This window comes from Caretta caretta, chromosome 3 (genome assembly GCF_965140235.1).
Source record: "Caretta caretta isolate rCarCar2 chromosome 3, rCarCar1.hap1, whole genome shotgun sequence".
Lineage (NCBI taxonomy): Eukaryota > Metazoa > Chordata > Testudines > Cheloniidae > Caretta > Caretta caretta.
Genome location: NC_134208.1, coordinates 33235809 through 33259950, shown reverse-complemented (window position 1 = coordinate 33259950; position 24142 = coordinate 33235809). Strand labels below are relative to the sequence as shown.

Sequence of the window (24142 nt, the reverse complement as noted above, 5' to 3'; positions counted from 1 at the left end):
GGGTGACAGTGGACGAGAAGCTGGATATGAGTCAGCAGTGTGCCCTTGTTGCCAAGAAGGCCAATGGCATTTTGGGATGTATAAGTAGGGGCATAGCGAGCAGATCGAGGGACGTGATCGTTCCCCTCTATTCGACATTGGTGAGGCCTCATCTGGAGTACTGTGTCCAGTTTTGGGCCCCACACTTCAAGAAGGATGTGGATAAATTGGAGAGAGTCCAGCGAAGGGCAACAAAAATGATTAGGGGTCTGGAACATATGAGTTATGAGGAGAGGCTGAGGGAGCTGGGATTGTTTAGCCTGCAGAAGAGAAGAATGAGGGGGGATTTGATAGCTGTTTTCAACTACCTGAAAGGGGGTTCCAAAGAGGATGGCTCTAGACTGTTCTCAATGGTTTCAGATGACAGAACGAGGAGTAATGGTCTCAAGTTACAGTGGGGGAGGTTTAGATTGGATATTAGGAAAAACTTTTTCACTATGAGGGTGGTGAAACACTGGAATGCGTTACCTAGGGAGGTGGTAGAATCTCCTTCCTTAGAGGTTTTTAAGGTCAGGCTTGACAAAGCCCTGGCTGGGATGATTTAACTGGGAATTGGTCCTGCTTTGAGCAGGGGGTTGGACTAGATGACCTTCCGGGGTCCCTTCCAACCCTTATATTCTATGATTCTATGATTCTATGATGTATACCACTGTTTTCATTGTACCTATTCTGAGCAAGACTAAGTACCCACTACCATGTTACTCTGCATCATTGTAATGCGATGCTCCACCCAAAAGCCTTGCTTACCTGGATTTTTTTTCTTAAAATTACCCACTGTCATGGGCCTCCCACCCATAATGGGCGCAGGCACAGAACTCCTCCAGCCTTGGGGCTGCAGCAAGGAGAGCGAGTTCCTCTGGCCCTGGGGCTGCAGCGGTGACACAGAATTCCTCTGACCCCAGAGCAAAAGGAGCTCTATCTCTCTCCCCACCACGACGCTGGGGCTGGAGGTGGGGAGCCCACCACAGCCAAGTACTTGTGGATGCATTTATTCAGATGGCTCTATGGCGCACGGATTTTTGTTGAAATGGTGAATGTAGTGCTGATTATTTCTATGCATATGTTGTATGTGACTGTGTTGATATAGTTTAATGTGTATAATGTGTGTGTGTTTAACATGTCCTCTCCCCCAAAATGGTCAAATTTAAATTCCTGTGCATGCCCCTGCTGACTGTTACTTACCACCAGTCAATAAGTTAGTGCACACTGTCTGCCAGCATTTTAACCAACATGTCATTTAAACTAGCCCTGAATAATGGTCAGCCAAATTGGTTAAAACTGCCTGGTCACAAATTTTCCACTGAAACATTTTTCCAAATAGAAACTGACAATTTTGTTGAACATAAGCTTTCTTCAGGAAGTGTCAGGTCTTTGGCAACATAATTCGGGTTTTTATTGAAAAACCCCAAACTTAAAATTTGGTTTTGCTGAAAGTATTTGCTCCACCAGCCAAAATTTTTCTAGGGAAAATATCAGTTCTTGGTTACGAAAACCTGAAAAATAATGTCATTTTTTGACTAAAATGAAAAGTTTTTCATTTACATTGTTTGCAGGAAATTCTTTCCCCCCTTTTCCTGACCTCCAGCCAGTTCTAGTTTTAGCACGAACAGCTGGGTGAGGGCTCCCACTGGTGGTAGCAACCGTGTGACATTTTAAAAAAGAAGACCTGGGCAGTCGCAACTCGCTGCTGAACTGGGCCAGGAGACAGTAGTCCAGGTGGCCACACCAGGCATCTTCTTTCAGGTGTGCAGAGTGCATGCCAGCTCCATGCAACATTTCCTGAAAGCACTGCAGGGCCTGTGGATGGTGCTTATCCCCCAGTGGCCAGCGTAACTCCCCAGAGCAGATGAATGACGTCAACAGTTTATAGTGTACACTTGTTCATAGTTTTGGTTTGCTGCTTTTTCTGCTTTGAAGGATTTTGTCCAGCACAAAGATCCATACATGTGTGGTGAGGGAAAGGGGCTACTCCACTTTCACAAAGGCCATGATGGAGTGTCCGGACCTACTGCTACAATCCCTAAGCACCAGGTGTTTACTCCAATGAGTACCACCAACATTGGGTGGCAGCACTGAAGGAAGGAAGGAGCTTGATTTTACCTTTCCTTCAATATTTTTAGATTTAATTATGTTGTATTTCCTCCTCTCTTGTTGTGTTAATGTTTTGTATTTATCACTTCCTCTCCCAGGTAATGTTGCTATGCACAAATGCCTCTCAGTTCAGAGCTGTGGGAATAGATTCATGGAGCCATGTGTGATTTGTACAGCACTGTGGGACCCTTCAGGGGGAAAGACACCATAGAAATGTAAGATCATTAGTGTTATAAAAATTGTGGCTGCTCTTTCTTGGATCAGAGACTTTCGATTTGTATTATGTTTCTATGTCAGAAAGGAAATATGAGCCAAAGGTGAGAAAAAAGTCTGTTCCCTGAGGTCAGATTCACATTCCATACATTAAATATTGTATATTTATTAGGACGCTGTTTTTCTTTTCCACTTTTAATGCCTCGTTTTTTTCTAGACTGCCCCTATTAGATTCTGCTTCACTTTCTAAAGTTTAACCTTTTGTTAATTGGAGATCGGGGATATATCAGGGACGTGCACAGGAATTTAAATTCGACCACTGGGGGTAGAGGGGCACATTAAAACCACACATATTGTACACAGTAAACTATATCAACACACACACATACATCATTTGCATAGAAATAAACAGCTGTACACTCACCATTTCAATGAAAATCCATGCGCCGTGGAGCCATCCAAATAAATGCATCCACAAGTACTTGGCTGCGGTGTGGGCACAGAACTCCTCTGCCGATTACTGGAGCATGCCCCTGCTTGTCCCCCTTTGGGCACACCCCTGGGGATATTACATTTTAAGTTTCCACAAGGTAATAAACATGAGCAAGATTCTTTTACACCAGAAACCCAGGTTCATGAGCAATCTCCTTTGGCTCCTTCAGTCACTGCAGAGACTAGGCCAGATTGTGAAAATGACACAGTTACTCTCCACAATGGCACTGTCCTTACAGGCCTGCTCTTCAGCTCCTTCTATCAGCAGATCAGTGGAAGACCTATAAGCAGGGCTTCAAAGAAAATGACAGATTGCATTTTCCTGGTCAAAAGGTAATTTGGGATGGTAGTTAACATGGGAGGAATGGGGAAGAAGGGAATGTGAGGAATCTAGAACATGTTGAACTTCTGATTTAAAGAGATGTCTCCCTTGCTCAAATAACTACACTATGAAAGGGTTCATTCGAAGAGGGGAAAAAATACACAAGAAAGCTAAATCCATTTCTGAATTCTCTGGGTCAGATCCTCAGGTGGTGTAAATAAGCATAGCTCCATTGACTTCACACATCAGTTTACACTAGCTAAGGATCTGGCTAACTTTTTGTTGTACTTAATTTACCTTTTTTTAAAAAATAAGTAAAAATGTATGGTTTTATCTTCATGACAGATTAGGTTTCAATAATTGTAATGATTCCTCCTTTTTAGAATAGGTTTCAGCTTCATTCCATGATTAAACAGTCTTCCATCAGGTACTTTCATTGCAGAATTACAGAAGTTGGTTAGCCAAATTCTGATGTCATTTACACCAGGGTTATTCCAGACTTTGTTTGAGCTACTCCAGAGTGACTCTATTGTAAATGACAAAAGAATGTGATTCAATATCCCTATGATCTGAGTCATACTGACATAACATGTACCTTTCTCCCCAGCACAATACCAAGTTTTTATATATTTGGTAATACTTTATATAAGCAGCCCCCTATTTTTAAAAATATATATATATTTATAATAAGAAAAATGTTCAAAGAGGGGGTTTTTTGCTAGAAAGAGAAAAGCACTCTACACCGTTCACACACATATTGGGACTGCTGTTTTAAAATCTCTGCACCAATCCTGTCCCTATAAAGGCAAAAATATGACTGACTCCAAAGTTGGATCTGGTCCTTTATTGCCAGATTATGATACCCTTAGGACTCACATTGAGGAGCAATTTAGAGTCTGATCCACTGAAGTCAATGGGGATCTTTCCTCTGATTTCAAGTGAGCTATGGATCAGGCTGTTACTCCACGAGTAGCCCCATTGCCTTCAGTTGGGCTATTGATGGCATAAACTACTATTCAATGGGAATCAGAGTATCATAATCTGGTCCTTAGTGTTTTTAGATGCATTCTTTCATAACTTCCATAAAATCATAGAATCATAGAATATCAGGGTTGGAAGGGACCTCAGGAGGTTATCTAGTCCATCCCCCTGCTCAAAGCAGGACCAATCCCCAACTAAACCATCCCAGCCAGGGCTTTGTCAAGCCTGACCTTAAAAACTTCTAAGGAAGGAGATTCCACCACCTCCCTAGGTAACGCATTCCAGTGCTTCACCACCCTCATACTGAAAAAGTTTTTCCTAATATCCAACCTAAACTTCCCCCACTACAACTTGAGACCATTACTCCTCGTTCTGTCATCTGCTACCACTGAGAACAGTCTAGAGCCATCCTCTTTGGAACCCCCTTTCAAGTAGTTGAAAACAGCTCTCAAATCCCCCCTCATTCTTCTCTTCCGCAGATTAAACAATCCCAGTTCCCTCAGCCTCTCCTCATAAGTCATGTGTTCCAGTCCCCTAATCATTTTTGTTGCCCTCCGCTGGACGTTTTTCAATTTTTCCACATCCTTCTTGTAGTGTGGGGCCCAAAACTGGACACAGTACTCCAGATGAGGCCTCACCAATGTCGAATAGAGGGGAATGATCACGTCCCTTGATCTGCTGGCAATGCCCCTACTTATACATCCCAAAATGCCATTGGCCTTCTTGGCAACAACAGCACACTGTTGACTCATATCCAGCTTCTCGTCCACTGTCACCCCTAGGTCCTTTTCTGCAGAACTGCTGCCTAGCCATTCGGTCCCTAGTCTGTAGCAGTGCATGGGATTCTTCCATCCTAAATGCAGGATTCTGCACTTGTTCTTGTTGAACCTCATCAGATTTCTTTTGGCCCAATCCTCTAATTTGTCTAGGGCCCTCTGTATCCTATCCATACCCTCCAGCGTATCTACCTCTCCTCCCAGTTTAGTGGCATCTGCAAACTTGCTGAGGGTGCAATCCACACCATCCTCCAGATCATTAATGAAGATATTGAACAAAACCAGCCTGAGGACCAACCCTTGGGGCACTCCACTTGATACCAGCTGTCAACTAGACATTGAGCATGCCCTAAAACGTTTTAATGAAAATTTTTAAAGGATGATGCTGTAACAAGCTACAATAAAGCATGCTCAATAGAGATAATGTAGATGTAAAAGTTTAAACAGTGAGAGTAATTAACCATTGGAACAGCTTACCAAGGGTCATGGTGGATTCTCCATCACTGACAATTTTTAAATCAAGATTGGATGTTTCCTGCAAGATCTACTCTAGGAATTACTTTAGGGAAGTTCTATGGCTTGTGTTATATAAGAAGCCAGACTAGACAAGCACAATGGTCCCTTCTGGCCTTGGACTCTATGAATCTATGTTATTAAATAAAACAATGTATAATCTGTTATTTAAATTATTACAAACCATTAAGTGTCATACTTAATAAACACTAACCCCAGGCTGTTTAAATGGAACCCTGATGGACACTTAGCAAAAATCATTTTAAAATGCATAACATATGTAGAGAGTATTCACTGTTTTTTTTTTCTGAAAAAAAGCTGGAGAGCTGCTTGTGCCAGACACTGACACTCTTCAAGTTTTCACAGTGCTGGGGTAGCTATACTTTAATACAGTATACTGTGTGCATACCCTTATCACAGTTAAATATGGGCCAGAAATGAAGGAGAAAAAAAACAGCAACCTAATCCAACGTATTTAGGAATTCTAGGCTGCTGGTTATTAAAGTGCCCTTCGTTCACCTGCTACATCCAAATCAAAAGGCCGTGATTGGCGTTTAGTCTTGTAAACTGGTATTGTGTGAGCAGTGGGCAGCTGGAGCCCTCTGAGAATCTTCACTTGTCAGAGATGAATCAATCATCTCGAAAGATGTCAGCATCTGCCCAAACCATTTTATATTAGAATAAATGGCAGATGGTGGTGTTTTTATATTTAATCAGTTCCACCAAATGCAGTTTCATCTCTTATAAAACTAAACCATCTGCAGCATGTAGGTGTATAAATCTAGCTAAATGCCCACTGCGGAACCTTTCCTCTTAAAGGTAAATTGTACGTATGAACATTTATGGACGGTAAGTACAATAAATATCAAAAGCTTTAAAAAATACCTGCTGTTTTCTTATAAATATGTATATTACTAAAATATAAATATTTTATATGAGAGGTCTATGCTTAATACCTATTTTAGTTTCTTCTTATTTATGTAACTACTCAAATTTGATAGCATGAGAATACTTTCTGTGAAAGAGATCATTCCCCCTTTTCTGTACAACTTTATGGACTTGGTCCCAATTTTGTAAACACTGCACAGGAGTAGCATTACTCACATGCATAGACCTACAAAAATCAATAGGACAAAACACAAATAAAGTTACTCACATCCAGAACTGTCTGCAGGATCTGGCCCTTGAAATAGAAACTCTTCAGCATATCTTTACTTTGTCACGATTTCTCTGTGCAGCAGGTTGGGCACATTGGCTAAATGGCATTCAAAAAAAAAAATTGGACACCCACAACACTAATATAAGATATCTTTTAACATACATTTGCGCAGCACCATCTGGGTGGGGTTCGACCAACTACAGGTTGGCGAGCTGATTTCAAATACAGACAGATGGAATTCTTTTTTTTAGTTTTTTCTTTTTTTCCTGTGTAGAGCAGACACACATCTTTGCACCAACTGCACTCATTGCACGTTTTTCCTTAACCAAGTAGCAGGCTATGTGAGTACATAGCAATCGGGGGAGTGAGTGGGAGCTACTTTAACATACTGAACTCTGCTCAGGCTTATGCTACTAATGCAGCCACCTCTAACGTCTAAAAGTTCCCTCTCTCCCATGAAACATCTATTTTGAGTTGCAAAAAGACAAAATTACTAGTTCACAGCAAATTACTAAATGTATATCTAGTTATTCTGTATTTCTACAGCCTTGGAAGCTGACCTAAAAAACAAAAACCTGCCGTAGATTTGAAAAAAACCCAAAACTCTGCTATGTTATAAACCTGAAGTGTTATAAGAGTGATTAAGATTTTCCTTGCAGTGGTGACAAATATAGCATAAGGCTTGTGTGTGCTGTTAAACAGCTGTTGCATTTCTCCCCAGCAGCGGCTGCATTTCTGTGATTGATTAAAGAACACTGCAGACAGACAGAATAAAAGCAGATAGACAAAAGTACTTAATGAATCTTCAGGTTGAAGGGTGCCCATAAAAATAAAACGATTTAAGTGAATTTCAGTATTGTTTAAAGGCTCCAGATGGACAACTTTAGAAACTGTAGGCACAAAACAGGTACAGGACAGACAGCAGCAGTGCAATAATCTTAATAATGTGCCTGAGGTCTGACCTGGAGGGGACACTTCTAAAGATGAGAGGCTGCACGTGCCTATGCAATGCTTGGCCTCCCAGTTAAAAGTGTATTTTTTGTGATGTGAACACTTGTTCTTCAGCAATTTGGCTGAGACCATTAATAAATAAATGTATCTTCACAAAAAAATTAATAAGTAGAAAATAATGTTATGCATGGCATGCATGCGCTGACAGAAGAGTGCACTTTAAGGATTGGGCAATTTGGGTCATTCCAGTTCCGCTGCTAACAAAAGAGATCTAAATGTACAGACCCAAACCAGAGCTTACTCTCAGTTAGCATAGCTTGCAGTGCCTAGCCTACAGTATCTAACCCCATTCCTATGGTTCTGGAGTCCAAGCATAGAATTTAGGAACCCGGTCTAAAATAACTACAAAAAACATAAATAAATAGACCAGGACCTGATGCAAATCCCTGGCTCTGAGCCCCAAATGTTGATAAGTTCAGAGCCAGTTCTGAACTTCACAGCCAGTCTCTTTTAATAATGAGCCAAACCAAAATGTTGGCTTTTGAGACCCTGAGCTTCGTGGAACTTCCAATTCTGATCCAAACTTTAGGCCCCAGTTGTGGCCTACCCCATTGCTAACAGTGGGACTGGTGCAAAGCCTAGCCCCTTGTCAGGGTTCCCTCCCCACTCTGAACTCTAGGGTACAGACATGGGGACCCGCAAGAAAGACCCCCTAAGCTTATTTCTACCAACTTCGGTTAAAACTTCCCCAGGCACAAATTCTTTGTCCTTGGAGGGTATGCTGCCACCACCAAGTGATTTAACAAAGAATCAGGGAGAGAACCACTTGGAGTTCCTATTCTCCCAAAATATCCCCCCAAGCCCTTACACCCCCTTTCCTGGGGAGGCTTGAGAATAAACAAGATGAGCACAGACCAACCTTGGGGTTTTTTAGGACACTAAAAAAACCCCAATCAGATTCTAAAAGAAACAGAACTTTATTATAAAGAAAAAAGGTAAAAGAAGCACCTCTGTAAAATCAGAATGGACGATCATCTTACAGGACAATCAGATTCAAAAACACAGAGGATTTCTCTCTGGGCCAAACTTTAAAGTTACAAAAAGAAAACCAGGAATACACCTTCCGCTCAGCACAGAGAAAATCACAAGCCAAAACAAAATAAGTTAACGCATTCCCTTGCTAGTACTTACTAATTCTAATGGAGTTGGATTGCTTGCTTCCTTGACCTGTGTATGGCAAGCACACAGAAAAGACAGACCAAAACCTTTCCCCCCACCCCAGATTTGAAAGTATCTTGTCCCCTTTTGGTCCTGGTGCCAGCCAGGTTACCTGAGCTTCTTAACCCTTTACAGGTAAAAGGATTTTGTGCCTCTGGCCAGGAGGGATTTTATAGTACTCTATGCAGGAAGGTTGTTACCCTTCCCTTTATATTTATGACACCCCTGGTCTGTAGATACCCCACAACAAAGTGGATGGAGAAGAAATAGTGACTGGCAGGGGATGAGAGGATTCCTGTCTCTGGCTCATCCTCCTACCTGCTGGCCAAAGTACCTGCCCCATAAAATTTTGACGGCAGAAGTAACTACTCCTTGTCAAGGGCTGGCAACTCTCTTTCTCTCCCATTTGAAACAAGATGGGAGCAGAAGAAGAGTCAATTCCCTTGAGGAACTTCTTTGGGACAGTGCAGTTATTCATCACCCTTTACTCAGGGCTGAGCCTAAAGGCTTCATCTAGCCATTGTGATTGAGCACCAACCGATTGAGCAAGCTAGTTGCAGATGCCGTTACTTAAGCTAAGGAAATCGGCTGCCCCATCTAGGTTAACAAAGTGGTTTCAGTTTACAGTGGTTCATGGAAAGCTTGTCTCCAGTTTCAACCCAAGGTTGTTCACAAACCATCAAGCCGAGTTTCAGTTTGAGTTTCAGGATCAAACAAGGTCCCAGACTCAAACAGTAACTCAGCTGAAACTGCTGAGTTTCCCCTGATAGCAACACAAAAGCGAAAACTGACCCAAGCTCACATTTTTAGCAGACTGGAGTTATAACCAGAGGCAACCGAGTAGTAACCAGAGGCAACTTGGTAGATTCCACTGAGTCACCGTTCACGTTTTGGGTCTTGTGTTCGCTCCTGCACTAGCCCTTTTTAAAAAACAAAAAACAAAAAAACCCCTCCATTTTAGATAACTCTGTATTGTATCATACTTGCATAATGGCTATACGTGGGACTGTGATGGGATGTTCACCCCACACCGCTCCTGAAGTGATTAAGGTGGCTCAGGAGGGGCTAATTAACCTAGTAGGCTGCACCTGTGGGGATACGTAGGCTTGACTGACAAGCCCTAACTGAAGATGAAGCCCATTTGGGCTGGAGCAGGCAGGGGCTTGTAAAGCCAGGAAAAGAGAGCAGATGGGTGCTGCAGTAATTCACTGGGCCTAGTGAGAAAAGGAGGAAATCCAGGGGGGAGCAGAAGCCCTGGGATCCTGACCCTGGGGGAAAGGGTTTACGCAGAGGGGTAGTGGAGAAGGAAGCTTGCAGAGTGTGGAGTAGAAAGAAGCCCAGGGAAATGGCAGCAAGGATTGAGATGGTGCAGACCTTGGCTGCTAATTGTAAGGTCTCTGGACTGGAACTCAGAGTAGTTTGTGGGCCCAGGTTTCCTACCGACTATTGGGAAAGTGGCACAGGCTTGAATTGGAAGACTGTCTCAAAAGGCACATGGACAGCTGGTCTGCTGAGACTCTGTTATTCCAGAAAGGGAAAACTACATAGTGACCTGATTGGAGGGCCAAGCCACGAAGAGGAAGCACTGCAATCCCTAAAGAGCATGAGAGACTGTGTTATGAGCAACTAAAAGAAGGGGGCATCAGACCCGGCAGAGCTAATCCCCAGATGCAGTCACCAGAGGGTGCCCCACCAGTGGGTGTATCCCATGACAGGAACATTATCACCTAAGAACAAATAATCATTTACATGGTTTATAAAAAGTCTCTGCTTAGAGAATCAAAACAAATAGTTACCCAGAATTGTCACCCAGTTTACATTTTTCTTCCAGAATCAAACAAGTGTTTCTGCAACTATTGCAATATGTGTCTGCTTTTGCTACCTGGAAGGAATTGCTGAAATTATTTTTTACTGTGAATGGTGCTTTTTAGTATCTGATCTAGCTACTGCCCCCAGAGCTTTCAGAATCAGATATTTAAATTCCTCTGTTTTGGTTTTCAGGGGGCTTCAGCAGCTTGCAAAATATGGTCGTTGTTATTAAAAAACACTTTCTGTATATAGCACTGTAAATTTATGTGGGACTTTAAATCCCAAACGACATGTTCTCTAACCCTAAAAATGCTATAATTAAAGGTGGGCCAGTAACAGATTTCTTATTTTGCTGGTGATTCTGGAAAAACAGAAAATATGTTTGGGGTAAACCCAAAACCAATGTCTTTCACAATTTTCAACAAATGAAAAAGTAAAATTCATTTTTATGTGAAACTAAACATTTTGTTTTCATTTCAGTCATTTTTAAATAAAAGTGAAGGAAATTTCTAAACCAAAAGTCATTTTAAAAATGTCAAAACAAAACACTGATTTTTTTGCAGAAATGTTCTTTGGTGTGTTGTGGGGTTTTTTTTCAACCAAAACAATTTGATGAAATGGATATGAATTCACACAATTCTTTGGTGCTCCAAATCTGCATTTCTGGCCGAAAACTGGTGTAAAAAATTTCATTCAGCTCTACTTCTAATACAAGGTATCAAAGACAAGGCAGAGAACAAAAGTTCAGAAAAGCAAAGGTATGCACAGAATTATTGGTGTGAAAATGTAGAAGAGATTCCTGGATGGAGACTGATCGATACATAGAGGTAGCATGGCAAAAGGCACAAATTTGAAAGTGGAGAAGGACACAAAGGGGGGAAAGTAGGGCAGCAAGATGAGAAGTAGGTTTGGTCAAGTTTGAAGGTGAGGCCAGAAAGCATTAGTTTGAGGCAGAAAAAAGGGAGCCATTAAACTGAGGAAAAGCAAAACTACTACTAGATCACTTCATCAACCAGCCTGACAAATAGCTATACAATTCACAGCTTATATTGCAGGCTAACAAATTCCTAACTGTACCAACTATGCAAAACATTTAAAATACGCATCAACTGAGAATTCTGTTTTGTTTATGGAACAGTGCAATGTGGCAGGAGAGGTCTCATCTTCTGTCGTTGCCTTTGTATGACATTCAGTGTGCTAGTTTAAAATGTAGTGTGCTTTATGAAGCCATGTGAGGGACCCAGATGCAAAAATAACCTCTGAGTTCTGCTCTGCAGGCTAATGGAGACCAGGTGCATTGTGGTCATGAACAACTTTGCCACTGGGGAGGGGAAAGAAGAGCGTGCCAACTGCTTCACTCCAACAGTATTGCTTCCCAGCCTATTTATAGTGCTGAATTAACAGTCTTGTAGGGCAAATGTTTTGTCTGCCCAGTTGGAAGAAGACAACTGGCAACTGAGAGGGAAGAGATAGCAGGAGTAATAAGAATCGTAATTCAATAATACATAGATTTGGCTATAATGAAAATGTAAGTCCCTTGTAAAACATACTTAGGAAAATGCAGCAAACATGGCAGGATAGTGCCATAATCAGAGCTCAGAAACGGTGTCAAAACAATGCAGTTTTGTCAGTCTAAGGGCAAATGATCTCCTCTGAAGATATTGGTGCTCCTCTGGATTTACCAGTTTAAATGAGAGCAGACTCTGGCCCAAGATATCAATGTTAAATAACTACTTCCTCATGCCTGCATAGTTTTTCAAAACGCTTTGCAATGGACAAACAGAACATGGAGTTCTCTCTTAATATTCTGTCCAAAAAGAACACAGACAAAGCTAGGCTGGAGATGGAAGGTGTAATTTCCAATTAGAACAGACATACCCATGCCAGCTCTGATGGAGCTAGTATGCTAAAAATAGAAGTGTAGCTGCAGGGCACAAGCAGCAGGAGGGGCTAGCTGCCAAAATACATACCTAATTTTTCAGATGGGATGGTACAGCTAGGCCCTCACACCCTACTCATGCTGCTGTGGCTACACTTCCACCTCCAAAGCAGACATACCCTGTGATTAGCATCTGTCTTTAAGATTATGGACATAATCCTGCAAAGGCGGCAGTGGACACCCTATCTCTTGAGATGTTTAAAACTGAACATGACAAAGCATAATGCCGGCAGACCCCGGTCACCAGCAGGCAGGTTCAAACCTGGGACCTCTGGAGCTTAGTGTATGAGCCTCTACTGCATGAGCTAAAAGCCAACTGGCTGTTAACTAAGGCTGTAGAGCAGACTCATTTTATCTCTCTCTCTCGCTCTCTCTAAGCGGTCTCGGTGCCACGAGATGGGACAGAACACCACATCCAGAAGGTGTGTGGGTTACAAAAGCACTAAAGAATGTGCTGTAGGAAAAAATCCTGCATCGCCAGAGGGTGAGTTGGACGAACTAATATGTCATTGCTCTAATTTCTGAGATTTTAAAACAAATCATAAACAGTTGAGGAAATCAAGAATTAAAAATAAGATGACTTAAAAGACAAGACACTATAAACTAGCAGAAGGGAATACTCTTGTACATAATGCGCAACTGGCCTGTGACTCTGCCATAAGATATCATCAAGCCCAAGGGACTAATGGGAAATTAAAAAGAACATCATCCTCAGTTACACTAGATTAAAATAACAATTTATAAGGGATACCAACCTTCACGCATCAGGACCTAAATTTAGCAGCCTGGGATTAGGGAGAAACGTCCCCATTGTCATGTTATTGCAGAGTTGCCCATTACAATGTTTTAGCTCTTCCTCTGCTACTGGCAACTTTTGAAGACAGGACACCAAACCAAATGGACCAGTAGTCTGATCCAGGATATTAATTCCTATTATCCTGTGAAATAATATTGTTGGATTGAGGTACTTCTAAAACAGAGTATACTTGAAACCTGGATATTAACATTAAATCAAAAAATGTTTGAAATTCAGGGGTCATCCACCTATTTTATGGTGAGGTAGCCAAGTCACATCAAGAAGCTGCAATTTGTGAGACATTCCCCTCAGTGTACATTTTGGAGAACAGATAAGGTAGACTGGGTTTTTCAGCATACAGTGCCTATGAGATGGTGCTGTTTCTGGTCTGTATACTTTAACTTCAACATTAACTCTGAATTTTCAAGCTTCCAGATATTTGCTTTTTTAATAACTCCAGTATTCTCAAATTGTTTCTGTTTAATTTATATCTTAATTAGAACTGTAATGGTAGCTTAGCAAAGGTCCCTAAAATCCCCTGCTATCTATTTTATCTAGTTAGTAGTAGTTTCCAGTAATGCCCACTATGTACCAGACCCTTTCCTAATACAGATGAAAAAATACCACACTGAAATTTATGCAGTCAGACTGCTGCACAGCCCACGTGGAACCCCATTGATTTGGGCCCCAACTCCAGAAAGCACATAAACACATGCTTAACTTTAACCCCATTTCTGTGGGATTGAAGCATGTGCTTAAAGAGAAAGCACCTGTTAAAGTGCTCTGCTGAATAGGACTGGCCCTATGCACATACTAATGTGCTTTGCTGAATCAGGGTCCAAGTGCTGATTAAGTAGGAAATCTAATTCTTAACATTGGAAAGTGAAGTAAAATCTTAGAAGACACTTTTTTTAACAGATTCTAATCTCTGATAGGCAGTGCATAACACTGCAGCTGAAAAAAAAATCTAGCATGCATAGTAAACTGGCTTGCATGTACGTGAGTCACTCCCTGCTACCACACAGACTGTCTGATCTGTGCACATTTCATTGGTTCCACTCAGCAGCTGATCTAGTGACTCTGATCCTATAGCTTGCTATATGCAGGTTATGGCTTTGGAACCAAAGCTCATGAGTCTATTTGCTATACAACCTGCATAGTGTCTGTGTATATGTGCTAACACTGATCGTTACATATTCATAAGCAGAGTAGTAGATATTTTGAAATAGGCTGCCGCATGCACAGTCCCGCTGAGATTAAAATGGTCATTAGTATAAATATGAGACATTTTCTTCATCAATCACAGAACACAAGAGACCAAATTCTGCTTTGATTTTAACCTAGTGCAATGTCAGTCAGCTTCAGTACAATTACTCAGACAGTAAATCAGAACAAAATTTGTTTCAAGATTTGTATTCAGCATTCAACACAGCAGCCCTGCAACAGGAAAAAACTGCAGGTCTCCACTGTAATCTAGACTAGCACTCCTCAGGTCACCAAAATGCCTATATACTGCCTATCATAAGTACAGTACATGCTTTCTCCTCTCCTACATCCTCAATCTGAGGAGGGAAATTACTTCTCATTCCATCACCTATGTCTGGATGATGAAACCTATTATTATATCATTCCTCACACAGTCTTCTCTACACTCTAAACCAAGTGTATCAGAAAAAGTCAAAATGTAATACAATATAAAAATATTGTATACACAAAATGCTCAGACATGCTCACAATCTCTTCTCTCCAAACAGGAGATTTGCAGACTTTGGAGTGGACAGCCTTCGTGTTTTTTCTATGCAAAATATTTGTGCCTTTTCTATATAATTAATCAATAGGTCATTAGAGACATGTAAATGCTTTGGTTGCTTTTTCTTTTCTTATATTTTTTTCCACCTCTGCTGTTGTAACATTCTCGTGTAATTAAAAATTCTTAAGTGGGATCCTCATTCCTGTTCCAGGTTGCCATAAAAGGGCCCTATAAGCCCTGGTTCTGGAGTGGGAGAGGATTCCTCTGTAGAAGGCTCTGGGAGCAGCCATCAGACTGCATTCCGAGGACCCTCACAAGTCTTCGCATAGGTGGTGTGCTTGGGGTGGAGCTGGAGGTGGGAGGGATGCATCAGAATGGGGGGTTCTACACAGCGTTGCAGCCTAGGGAGGCTGCCATAGCTTAGACAGACTTCTCAGTGCTAACAAAATTAACGTTGGGGTCCCAGAGCAGCCTAGGATTGAGAGGGAGAAAAAGTGCCTTCAGGCCATTTTAACTCCTTCCTCCCTGAGCTATGAGTTTTGTGCTGCCATTTTTAATATTCATATATCCTTGACCTTTATTAGTAAAGGGTCATTATCAATTTGAAATACAGTTAGTTTCAAATAATGAACGACACCGGAGTCCTCTCACCTGAACTGATGTTCTGGCACCTTTGTCTTGTATGTGTCTTATTTACATTGTAAGCTCTTTTGGGCCAGGAACATGTCTCAGCTATGTTTATACAATGCCCACTAAATGTATAGCACTATAAATGTTTTAGAATAATAAGAACAAATCACTTTTTGACTTCATTGTTGATACTGTTTTCATACGGGCAATTGATATTAATGCCTTTGGCCTTAGCTGATATCTATAATTATGAACAAAGGACTCTCTTGGTTGTCTCTATATCAGACCCTCAAAAATATCCTGAAAATTTCTTTGTCTTTATGTAATATTTGCATTTTGGACACTGAAGACATTCACGTATGAGAAATGATAGCATGTGAATGTCCTAAACATTGCAAGAATGGTTTGGACCCCCTGGGTTACAGAGAAGGTGCTCACTTATCCATAAGTAGGTTTGGAAGGATTAGATTTTTATCAGTAAATGTTGATAAACACCAAGTTCACCATACACACACACACAAACCAATGAAAAAATGTTTCCCTCAATAATAATCAAAATGTAGAGATAGATAAAGAAAGAAAAATGCCGCTGGATCACAAGTATATATTCTGCACTTGTTCCATACATGCAAAATGAGTGCAAAAATATATAGTGAATATCAGCACTGCAAAATCTGGAATGCTGGTCAAAAGAGATAATTTTGCTCTTAATCTGTTACCTTTAAAATCTCTATTAGATAATCATAGAGCATTTTCCATATTTAACTGAAAATGGACACAGACTGTGACAGACTTTCCCCTTCCATCTAGGGATGCATTTTCCTCTTAACGTGCAAATGATTTCTATATGCCTATGTCCCAGTAGTTTCCCATGCAATTAATTGTTTTATCCACCCATCACCCTTGGATTAGGCTTCCAAATAATTAAATGTATAAACCTGAGAAAACCTAGTGATGTTAAAACCAAATTCTGCCCTTGATGACATACAAGTGCACCTCCACCTATTTAGCAATCTAGCCAAAAAATTCCTGGTCATAAGTACAGCAATTCTAATGACTACCTCATAACATACATTCCAAAAATATATTTTAAAATGTACTTGAGTTGCTAGATTATGGCACTGTATATAGAAGCTGGTAGCATTCATTAAATAATGCATCAGATATCTATTGTGTGAATGAACCACTAATAGTCAATCTGATTCTCTAATATTCTTTGGATGCAATGTACTGGATTTTTTCATCATTCGCTCTGCATGTAAATTGATCTACTGCACTGAAGCAGTACTATTTAAAACAAAAGGGTTTGATTTATAGCCAGTCTCTACCCTCATAAATCACACCTGCAGTGTGGTGCTCTGGGCTCCCTGTGTTCTGCCAGCATTTACCTTTTATAAATGATTTGGGTTTACCTCCCATTGTGATGGAGCCTAATACAATCCCATTCTTCTCTCCCGGCATTCACTCTTACTGTTGCTCATTATTCCCACTGGGAATTCAGACCTAGTTTTTGCAAGCATGTCAGTTTTGGGGTGGGTTTTTTTTTTAAAGTAAGGAATGATGAATTAAAAATGTACTTGTATGCTGTAGCTCTTTCTATCCCTAGACAGATTATGCTGTGGAATTTTTCTTCCCCATTGACTATGCATACATTAAAGTTTCTATTTGCTTCACTAATGATTTGGAACTTAAATGGGACAGCAGCTTGAAATGTCCAAGTCTTAAAGTATTTGACCTTCAAGGTAGCCCAGAGATGCTCATCAGGTAAGGTTGTTTCTTTTGTAAGAAGTTGGAATTCTCAACTTTTTAAATTATATATTTTCTAATGTAAGTATTTGACAACTGTAGTCGCTGGGTCCTAGGATTTTCCTCTTCAGTCCTCATAATCCAATCTTTGGAAGTGTCCAAAAGGGTTTATATAACCAAAAATTATTAATTATTAAAATGTATATTGCAGTAGTGCCTAGAAGCCTCAGCTAAGTTGGGACCCTTTTATTGTAAGTGCTTTGCAAACATAGTAAGACAGGCCTTGCCTCAAAGAACTGACTGACTAAGGCCCTGATTCAGGAAAGCATCCCTAGTTCAGGGCAGCATCTAACTGAGGTCAACCTGAGTTAAGCTCAGGCTTCAAGTTAAGAACATGATTGAGTGTTGTCCTGCATCTGGGCCTAAAAGACAAGGGACACAGGTGCTTCAAACAAGTAAGTGAGTGGGAATGAAACGAAACAACAAATATAGGATGTCTTGGTACAGACTGGCTCTGTATGCCATTCTTAGCCAACCAGTATCAGTAATCTCAATTTGGCACCTGCCGAGGAAATAGCATTATTATTATAACCAGCAATGGGTCCAAGCCAGAAAATTACAAGATTTCAGTCACAAATGTTAATGTTCAATGCTGTTCGGATTCAGTTTCGGAGTTCAATTCTGCAAGCCTGCAGGGCTGCACCCTTTGTTTGACTCTTTCTAAAGATGAGGTCTTGATTAGAGGTCTTGATCCTGTACTCATTTACACCTCTGTAAATCAGTAACGTAACTGAAGTTATTGAAGGTAAATTGGCATAGAACCAGTGTAAATGGAGATCGAAATCAGTCCCTCAGTCTTTGGAGGAACATGTGTACAACAAAGGTTGTCCATTGTCGGAGACTTGATTAAAATAAGTATTTGTGAAAAGGAAGATCTTAAATAGTGTTAAAATATCAGCAGTTCCATACTTCCACTGAAATGAGCAGCTCAAGTTTTTGGTATCCACTTTATACCTCCAGTCTCCTGTTGTATATGATTTGGGCAGGAATGAGGTGAAATTGGAATGCAGTGTTGCTGTTTAGTGTAAAAATAACATAACTGATTAAGTGCCTCCAAAGAACTTAAGTGAAGTTGGATGTTCCTTCAAAGTAACTTAATTCTCTATTGGCACCAGCACTGTAAAACCAGACTTTCAGCATAAGAACATAAGAAAGGCCATACTGGGTCAAACCAAAGGTCCATCTAGACCAGTATCCTGTCTTCTGACAGTGGTCAATGCCAGGTACTTCAGAGGGAATGAACAGAACAGGTAATCACCAAGTGATCCATCCCCTGTCACCCATTCTCAGCTTCTGAAAAACAGAGTCTAGGGACACCATCCATGCCCACCTGGCTAATAACCATTGATGGACCTATCCTCCAGGAACTGCAGAGCTCAAAACATTTAGAAATCAGGCTCTAATTATTTAGAGACAAATATTGAATTTAAAATGTCTACATTTAGTCATATCAGTTACAGGTTGGTTGGTTTTGTAACCAGATTTTGTTAGAACAAGGGGCAGAGAGAATCACTCTGGATATTGTATTCCATCTGACTATTTTTTACCACATTTAAGTGTCACAGAATGGACTATGCCCTGTAACAGGGATCTGGTCCAGTCCACCTGTGCTTCAGTTTAGTTTATTAATGAAGTTCAAAATAAACACAAAGGGGTCTTCCACCCCAGCCTCAAGGGGGCACCATCCCACCTGTAGGATATGTGTCTTCAGAATTCCACTCTGGACACAGCTTTTCAGCCCATCCCAGGCTCTGCTCAGTCTCTCACTTCAGCCCATCCTGGGCTCCTTTGCATCCCACTCAGCTTTCTTTGGAGAAGCCACTTCCAGGCCTTTCTACCTCAAGTCTTCCACAGGCTTCTGCCTGCCTTGTGCTCTCCTCTCCAGCCAGCATCCTACTACTGAGCTTCTTGCCTCTTAAAATCAATTCTGCACAGGTGCAATAGAGTCGGGCTACTGGAACAGGGCTGACTGGCCCAAAGAGTCTGGCTCTTAAAGGGGCAAGTCACCCTGTTACAATAAGACATAGCCTTCTTGCAGATTGAGTGTCTATGTCCCTGGATGATTTGTCTTGATCATTGATGAAGAAGACATAGCTGCAAAAATATTATTACACGAATCCCTTCCCTTGTTTCAGTTTTTACTGTTTTACCCACAAGTCCTTTTACCACTGGGTTTCACAGACTGAGTGCAAATTGTGCACACTCCAGTACATATGCATGGGGCTAAAAACTGAGAACTCCTGTCTTGCCCTATGAAAGAATGTACTTAATGGCCTTTTGTAAGCCCTTTACACTGATTTGCTTCACGAAGCACCTTATGAGTTTGTCATGAGAAGGGGTCTAGAAGTGTGCGCTTTATCCTGACGGAGTTTCACTTGCACATGTGTGTGGGACTGCGTTGTTATAACATATCGTGCAGTCATATATATTGGTTTCAAACTACAGCCTTAAAACACCACCTCTCCTGTAGGAAGGAAATGTATTTTTTATACAGGTTCTCAATATTGCTTCATGGAATTCATCATGCAAGATAGGAAAACCCCTGTAGGACAAGGAAACTTTCACTTGTATGTGCAGTATGTACTCCTTCATCAAGGTAAGTCAGTTCAGACCGAACCTAGAGCTTGAATTAAATATGAGTAAATGTGCATGTACTATTATCTGTATACACACACAAAGACATTTAAAATGCATGAAAGCTAATCTCAGTTAGTACAGATATGTTGCAGGTCACACCGTTTAGTATGTAATGTGATGTAGACATTATCATCTATTCATATGGAAAGCTGACAAATCTCATCAATCCTCTATCATAAGAGATCTTTTTGTGTGCTCTTAGAGCCAAATTTTAAAAAGGAGTCACTAAACCTGTGGCACATACACAACTTTGTGTAGACAAAGCCTGTATTTGCATGCATACGTTAGGTAGCTGGAATCACAATTAGCTGATTGTACACACAAACTTGGGTTCTGTATGAACCTCAAAGATGATGCAAATCTATTCTATGGACTGAAAAATTGATCCTCTGTGGTTTCTTCAATTCTAATATTTTTCCTTGGCTCAGCCAGATGTTTTCTGAGTTCACATCAAAACACCAATGAACATTTTTGCAACCTGCTATGTCATTATGATCCAAATGCCTGCCCAAAGAATCTAGTCTCATGTGATATGAGTCCTAAAACATTTGTTTCTAAGTATCCAGAGCTAGTAAGGGAGGAGGGGGCAGTTTCTCCAATAGTTCATCCACTCCTGGGAGGAATTAGTAAAGAAAAATGATGAACCAAACTTGGGAAAGGAGTATCTGAGAGCTATTATTAAGCCATCATGAACACTGAGGAAGGTAATTCCTGGCAGTTAACAATTAGCTGGAGGAATCATTAACTCAAAGAAAATTCCAACCTAGATTGCAATCTGATCCAGCAAATGCTTACTCACATTAACAATCCTTACTCATGAGAATAGTCCCACTGACTTCAGTGGGAATACTAATGTTTATAAAGCTTTTTTGTAGGAGCAACGTGAATTCATTTGAGTAACATCCATGTTGTGTAAGTAAGGGTTTGCAGACTACAGCATATCAGTTGTGACTTCATTATGTTAATAAAGTACTTTAAGATGAAAAGCATTACAGACATGCTTAATTTAGTGCAATTATCCTATGTGTTACAAAGTTAAAATTATATTTTTGCATGGATATGGAGTTCTGGTCCAAGTACTGCTCTTGCCTCAGCTGTCAAAGCCCAGCTGAGTAACCAATAGGAAATCTGGATTTCATTCTCAACTTTCCATTAGGTTTGTAACCTTCATTAACTGAGTTTGTTCTCCCAGCAATGCCAATTGGCATGCATGTGTTGTTCTCTTGTTTTATACTGGGTTTTCAAGAAAGATTTCTTCCCCCTTTTTACCCTTGCACTTGCTCACAGTAACAATTATATAAGCTCCATCTCTTGCAGCCATCTCTGATACCCCAGCTGCCTTTCTCCCAGTGAGTCCCACAAATGCAAATCATTGTCAACTCCATGATGTCCTGTATCACTTAAATGGGACTACAATGCACCAATTATCTCTCTCCCCACACTACACTCCTACCCCGCCATGATGGTTTCAGTAGAGCTAGGAAGGAAACAGTTTTATTGTACTATGAGAATTTTTGAGATTTAATTTTTTTTCCCATCCCCAATCAGGATGAAAAGCTGAGAGATGAGCATTTTTACAAACCAAAAGTCCACCCAGATTATCAGATCGTCAGTCAAAATGTTTTGATTCAATTTTGATCATTTTTACTTTTATTTATTTATTCTAAAATAACAAATTTCCAAATAAAGTCATTTCAAACTGAGAAACAGAACTTTTCATTTTGAAATTGTCTAACTAGGACATTTTGACAAGTCTGCAACTTTTTTTTCAATTTTTTTCAAAATGGGTAATTCATCTATACCTATGCATTCCCACAAAGAGTCTTGGTTTTGACAAACTAACATGTTCCAACAAAAATATTTTGTCCAAAAACATTCCCTGTGAGCTCTAGTTTTCAGTTTCTTTTGCTTTGCTGATACATAGAATCACATTTGGCCAGTCATATACTAAAGATCAATTCTTAGAATTAAGGAAAAGCTATTATCAACCAAAATAATACACAAACGCTCACCGCTAAAACCCCAGTTTGTGAGTCCTCCATTTAAAATGTCTCTACCACAAGAGAAATGAGAGTTATTATTTACACTGTTATCTATCCTACCTCTATTCTAAAGAGCATGTTGGTGAGTAAGTATCCAATACTGCAGGCAGTTCAGCTACTTCGTTGTCTTTGATGCAGGTGATCCGTGCATCATTCAGGATTGGACCAAAAGAAAATCATTACAAAAGCTCTTGACAAAGAGAGCAGTCATGGAAGAAAAAGAGCCTGTACAGAAAAATAATTTTCTTTAGATGAAAATGGGGTGGGGAAGGGCAATCTATTTCTCTTGGGGTCAGTAATGGAAGACAGAGCTTTTCACCTCTAGGTCATCAGTTCAAATCTGGCTCAGGTTGGCAGTGATTAAAAGTGATAAGAGTCTACAAATGTTGAAGGATGTAAACATCATCGAATAAGATTGATTATTTTAGGTAGTATAAGAAAAGAAGGTTTAACTAGGAGCAATAGAATGAAATTAATGTTAGTTTGCAAAGTATCTCCCAAAGTAGGAGGAGGAAACATGTTTTTAGACACATTCAAAATTAGATAAGACAAAATGCTGCTAAAAAGAAATTCTTTATGGGCAGTGAGATGGATGAGTGATCTAATTACTCTATTCTGTGGGATGAATTCAGACCTAGTGGTTAACCGTCCACTAATTTCTTATGGAATGCCTTTCCTAGACTAACCTATAAGGCCACTGTTCCCCTTCCTTCAGATATTCCTCTAAACCCACCTCTGCCGTAAATCCTACAAGAAATGTACCAACTGCAATGGCTATGTTGAGGACTGGAGAGGGCTGATATTATTTTTAAGAATTTTCGGATGATTCAGATTAATCAAGTTGTACACACAGCTAGCCTATGTAACTGTGATCTTATTACCATTAACCCATCCTACTCTATGTTATCCATTCACTTGTTGTCTTGTTTCAGATTACACTGAAAATTCTTTAGAGCTGGGTCTGTGGATCCTATGTACACACTAGCATAGTGGGGCTCTGACCTTGACTGGACCTTCAGGACACTACTGCAATACTACTAATACTAATCAATGTCAGTGGAATTTCAGCACCACTAGGAGAGAATCTGGCCCAGTGATTTAATTAATGTGATTGCCATCTATCTGATGCATTGTGGGGACTGTGACAGGATCATCAGGCCTACTCTGCCCTTACTGGAGGCACTGGCACCCTGACACCCCCTTATTCAAGGAAAACTACTCAGACTGGCCTACCAACAAGATTTAGTCCTCAAGAGGCCTAAAAGGGCCAGGAGAAGACCAATCAGCAGCCAACAGGCCATTAAGAAGGCTTATCGGCTTCTTCTCAGGGGCGGGGCAGGGTGAGACTAAGACAGAGAAGATGTTCCCCCAAGGCCAGGTCAAGGCCTTGCCCTCAAGCACTGCAGCTAAACACTTGCCTTTGAGTTTTGTTTATTTGTTGAAAGGTGCAGGCAGCCAAATTCTGAGCTTTATCTTTATTTAACTCTTTGGAGACTCATACTGAGCTTACTTCGAGCTGGTGGCCAAACTTGTGGATTAAGGCAGGGAGCACCTGCAGCACCATGCTGAGCCCTGCAAGGAGTGCTATAGGGCAGTCCCATCTGTGACAGGGACCTATATGAAATGAATTGGTGCTACATGTCTCAAGTAGTAAGTCAATTTAGAAGCCTTGTTGACGGTCTCACTTGACAGGACATGGACTAAACCATCACACAGATTGACCTAATAGCCTCACACCACTAGAGATGGTCCTTTCATGTCACGGTGGGGACATATTAGGAGAAGATAAGAGCAGCATGAGTGAGCTTGAACCAGAGCTCTCATTCTGTAACCACTCATTTCTTTGAAGTCAAATGATGTTCACATGGCATTTTTCAGATGTAGCAATTGAACGTTTTAAAAAAGGCTTTTAGTTGTTAGTAAAGTAGCCACAAAGTAAAGATTTTGGCAATAGAAAACCACAAAACAACAATCAGCC

General features: G+C 40.6%; 1 long non-coding RNA gene across 1 annotated transcript in view; it reads right to left on the bottom strand.

Annotated features, from left to right (window-relative positions):
• LOC125634544 (uncharacterized) overlaps window positions 1–6872 on the bottom strand; it is a 49081-nt gene extending 42209 nt beyond the window's left edge. Inside the window, exon 1 of the long non-coding RNA XR_007355960.2 lies at window positions 6584–6872. This is a non-coding gene — a long non-coding RNA (uncharacterized LOC125634544). The remainder of the gene's footprint in view (window positions 1–6583) is intronic.
• Between the last annotated feature and the right edge of the window lie 17270 nt (window positions 6873–24142).